The sequence below is a fragment of the Papaver somniferum genome, chromosome 3, assembly GCF_003573695.1.
Source record: "Papaver somniferum cultivar HN1 chromosome 3, ASM357369v1, whole genome shotgun sequence".
NCBI lineage: Eukaryota > Viridiplantae > Streptophyta > Magnoliopsida > Ranunculales > Papaveraceae > Papaver > Papaver somniferum.
Window position 1 is genome coordinate 65,158,719 of NC_039360.1, and position 5,286 is coordinate 65,164,004.

Consider the following 5,286-nt stretch of genomic DNA (forward strand, 5'->3'; position numbering starts at 1 on the left):
ACCTGTTTTCGCAATAGTTGGTATGACACAAGTACCGCTTCGTCGTGATCTCTATCACGATGACGTGTACTGGTGCAAAATAAAATACTTAGAAATATTTCGGGTGAACTTTTTAGTGTCATCCCGGATAATTATAAGTGAGGAATCCAACAAAATATTTATAATAGTGTTAATGTGCAAAATAGGTGTGTATGTCTTTGGCATTCAGTTACATGCAAACCTCTGCCAAAGAAGGGCAACTGTAGACACCTCAATTTGGCACGATCACGATAATCTGCCGTGAAATCGTATCTGAAACGGTCTTAGATATTAAGTGGGATCGAGACCTATAATCATGGTCATGAGGTAGAAACCAAAATGGGTGAAAGACCAAAAATCCGCCCACCAGATGTTAAACCAGGAAGTCCACTATGGACGTGCAACATAATGGTCCAAAAACAATACACTAAGTATCCACTAAATCTATAGTCCAAAGTTGATCCACCCCATTAACAAAATAAGCAAAAATGTCGACACTTTAGCTTAGCCTTGTTCGCAAGTCATTCCATTTTAATAAGATCTTGGATAAAATGATATTTTGGCATTTTTAGTAAAAGAAATTAAAGTGATTTTTAAGGACTTTTAATAATTGGAAATAATATTGTTTCATATGGAAGAGTATCTAGGTTTTTAATACGAGCCATCGGATTTAGGTCTTTTTAATACTAAGGTATTTGTTAATGGAAGAGAGCTATAAATAGGTGTCATTTTTGAGTTGAAGGGGGAGGAAAAATTTGGGTAAAAATCTGAGATAATATAAATCAGTAGAGAAATGGATACAAAGACGAAGGAAGGTGATCAAAGAGTTGTTATTTGGATACAATTTGCATCCTTGTTGGATTCTTCATTAATCTAAGTAACATTACAAACATATTTGCATCAAAAAAAAAGTTCGTGGCGAGGTCATGAATACTGCATCGGGTCTGTTTCGGGAGTGGCGATACTTGCTATTGGTAACAAAATCTGTTTATTGTTCAACTTTGTTTTGGTTATTGGATTCTCAAAGGTTAATCTATTCCTTTTCTTTTGGTTATTTCTTATACTAGAATATGACCCGTGTCGTAACGGCCCGGACTTTGGGATGAAGTGTCGCTTGCTTTGAGCCTTTCACACAAAAAACAACTCAGGGGTACTGAACTACTGATATTACACACAATCATTTTCAAGAGAGTAGCATGTAAATGAGAATAATATTGAATGTAAATTTACATTTCCATTTTTGAAAATAAGTCAATGACTTTCAAATAGTATGAGATGACTAAGAGTGGCGTTAGTAAATATATAATTGTTGTATGATAATCTAAAGACAAACAACAATGGTAGCGTTGTTTTCTTTGCTTCCACGTTTAACAACTTTTGTTGCCGATCTCTGCAGCACATTCCGGTTGCTTAACTATATCTCTATGATGGATCCTTGATGTTCACTATTATCGATTGATTACTATCTCTTCCTGTTTCCAAGACTAAGCAATAATATTGGTGAGGATGCAGGTAAAATTGAATGATACTTTTTGAATTTATGATATTAGTCGAAATATAAATTCCCACATTTTGAATTTAGTAAGACCAAGTAAAGTCACAGGGTTGCTGTGTAAATGGGATAGGTTGTCCATGAACATACGCCACCATCAATGCTGAATATTTTTCGGGGAGGTTTTTGCTACCCTCTGTTGTATATGTTGTATAGAAAGCACGAATAGTATTACTTATTAGCATTGGTAATAATTTGTACTTGTAGTTGTCATTTCGGGAGCGACCAACACCTTTTACTTTTAGTGACATTATGGCATTGGTAGAGTTTATCTCAGTTGTGTTAAATTGAAGTTCTAGACTTCTCATCGAAACCATACATTGGCTGGTGTATTTCTATTTTATTTTTTCACATTTTAATTTGCACTTGCCCAAATAAAGACTTGCCTAGTTTTAGCAGTCAATGTTACAAACTGAACTTAGAATAAATTTCCAGAAACTTGTTATAAAAATTTAGAACTCAATTTTATCATTTAAAATTAAAATAAAACAAAACTGATTGGTAACAGAAACTGTTGTTCGGTCGTGAATTCAAATCTATTAATGGCCCACTTATATATACCTTCAGAAGCACACCTCCTTAACACGATGGGAGTCTACTTCACGATCTTGGTAGTTCGGAATGCATTAATTTTGTTGAGTATCTTGTAGCCATTTCATGCAGGCAAAATAAAATACCCGACAATCCGTGAATCAGCAGGTAATCGAGTACATTTAAGCACAAAATCAGGGGAAAACGGATTACTTGAAAACTGAATTACACCATCTAACCAACCAAATCCTAGAAAAGAACCTTGTAAAACTAACGTCCTACAACCTTGGAGTACCTCAAACATATGATGGAACCTCGGAGACCTGGCAAACAAAATCTGAACCTGGCATAGCCATTACAGATCCAAACTTTGCTATCTTTGCGGCTTCTATCATCACTGCCAGTCTTTGCTTCCTTTGACAACAAAACAATAAATTTGTCGAAAGCAATTAGTATGAAAAGAAAACTACTCGTTCTATACAATGTTTTTAGTAATAAAAGATGGAATTTGCGTATATACATGATATGATAACCTGTATTGTTCAAGGAAACGGTTATCATAAAGTTTAGGATCAACTTCAAGATCCAGAAGTCTTCGTCAGTTTTATTATGTAGTCAGGCTTTGTCCTTGGGTTTTGATCCATAACAAAGAATCCAGCATTTCCGATGATGGAGTAATTATACTATATTTGAGTCTGAATAATCCACAACGTCCACCCAAGCTTAAACTTTTTGTAAAGAAAAATGATGGTGTAATGCAGACCCAACCACTGAATTTCCAACATTAAAACCATAAAAGAAGAGTGTCGATGAACAACAAAGTGCGACCAATTCTGAACCACCAACTCCAAATCTAGTTAAATAACTTTTGCGTCAACTTATATTGTTTCTATTCACTTAGCGTTCCAGCCTCATAATTCATAAACGACGTCTGATAAGTCAACAGTTCCTGAGAGAACCTATGAAAAAATAGTTGCAAATAACATTTGTTTGTTTAAATTTACCCCTGGATGAATTTAGGTGACACTGACCACATGTAATGCATCCCTTTGGGGTAGCAGGTGATGGTGTCATGTCATGACCAACTTTATACACGGCCCAACCACAGTATATTGCTTCTAAAGAACACCCGTGGGAAAGCTACTTGCATAATCCTCACAAGAATAACAAATATAATACACCTACATATTAAAAAAAAGAAAGACATAAATGACCCCGTTATATACCAACGTTTGATTCTAAATTTTTTGTTCAAAACTTGTGCCACCAAGGCTTCCGGAAGGTCGGTGTCATTGGTTCCCGTTCGAAGCTAAAGGCTGGCGGAAGCAAATTCAGATCAGAAACACCAACAACTAATGAGGTGTATTTTTTAGAAAGTAAGGATGCAACGACTATTCTGTGCCTTAAGGCAGAGATTTTGGATCTGAAATCGATCACGATTGAAGGAAAAGACATAAAATGAGTGAAAAAATCAAAAAAAAAAAAAGCTTTGTGCAAATGCCATTTAGTTAATGGTTGGGTGTAACCATCAAGTTGTGTTACCTTTGATTGTAGCTATGGCTTCTAATCCACCAGCTGTCCCGAGCCAACGTCCAATCATCGACTGAAATGAGAACCTCCATTCAATTAGTATTTGAAGATGGAAAGTTGTAATACTAATGATGTTATCGTTGTTCATTTTAGTATCTGGAAACTCACGACACCAACATAAACATGGCTAGCTAGAGCCGTTTTAGAAAGTAAAGTGTGTGAGCGAAGGAGTGAGTCTTCCTTAGCTCAGTTCACCTTGATCCCAGATGCGTTCTTACAGACCGTCTTGATGGCATTAACCTCTGCTAAGTCTGCTGCAAATGTCGATGTTGCATAAGCATTGATAAAGTTCACCTACAAATTCAAGACATTCATTCGAATTTCAATCAGATTCCAAAAAAAGTGGAGGAAACTGTACTAAGTATATATTCTGAATTTGATAGAAATACAGTAACATGAGAATGAGACTTTTTTATATAAGAATGTAGAAAATTTGAGATTCGTTTGCTTATTGTGGACGGCGCATTTCTTTGGTTGTAATTTACATATGGATTTAGTTAATTACCACCTCCTTCATAATCTAATGCTTCGCCAACTCCTCCCTCTCTCTGATTATACCTTGTATGCATTCTACATAATCAGATTCATTTAGGACTGAAATTTCAATTTACAGTCGAACACCTTGATTATAATCAACAATAATACTGAAGCTGTAAACTTGAAGATGCTTGTACATCAAATGAGAAATTGAATAAGATCGAAGCATCAAATGGAAAATTATTGAAGATGAGAAAGGCCCTTAAAACCCAAATCTAGCTGAACAACTAAATGAAACAAAAATTTGAGAGAACTTAACAAAGAAAAAACGTCCAAAATGAAACTTACAAAGTTTGGAAGACAAAACTATTTGAAGTTTATGTAGTATCGAGAAATTGCTAAGCAACGACGAAGAACAAATTGGAGATTTAATTTCAGTGATTCCCAAGAAAATGAAACGGTTGTGACATTCAGTTAACCAATCATCGAATAGCGACTGGTGCCATCACAACTCATGCTTAGGATTACGGAGAAATAATGGTGATGTTTAATACGGATCCCGTTGTGCGTAACGTACGACGATTGAGAAGAACAGGTTGAAGAGGAACCCTTGTTTTTGGTAACTGAAAAATAATAAGTGCAGCAAATCACCGACGTTGTATTAGGGCGGAGAAGGGGGAAGCCTTTTCAGCCGAGATTTATCTCTACCATTTTGAGAGCAATTGGAACCGTTGGTGGCTTAGAAAGGCCAATTCAAAACCGTCAAATTTGGCAAAAACCATTTATTTAGATATTTTAATCACATCATTGTGCTGCTTGCTTGGTTTAGATATTATGTTGTTTAATCCCATTACTTGCCTAAGCACGTGTTGAGTTCTCTTTGTTTGATCACTGTCTCTATATGTTACTGTTAAATCTATTGAACGACACAAAATAGTGGATTTTATCCAGCAAACTTATTTATGTCCGACTTGTTCTCATATGTACGTTTTGGATCATGGGATTTTGTTTAAATGAATGTTAACATGCCATTGAGTGGTTTGGACGGTCTAGCTAGGTGGATTTGAATTTTGATTTGAGTCTTGTTGCATGCAACAGTACCTTGGTTGAACTAATAA

At 35.6% G+C, this 5,286-nt stretch overlaps 1 long non-coding RNA gene across 2 annotated transcripts; it reads right to left on the reverse strand.

Moving 5' to 3' along the window:
* Positions 1–2,027: 2,027 nt before the first annotated feature.
* Positions 2,028–4,906, reverse strand: LOC113361321. 2 transcript variants are annotated; one of them, XR_003365071.1, is made up of 4 exons: positions 4,517–4,906; positions 3,887–3,985; positions 3,644–3,704; positions 2,028–2,515 (listed from the first exon to the last, which is right to left on the reverse strand). It is a non-coding gene; the product is annotated as an uncharacterized LOC113361321 (long non-coding RNA). The 2 variants fall into 2 exon arrangements; XR_003365070.1 differs by having other exon boundaries at positions 2,205–3,282.
* Positions 4,907–5,286: the final 380 nt, after the last annotated feature.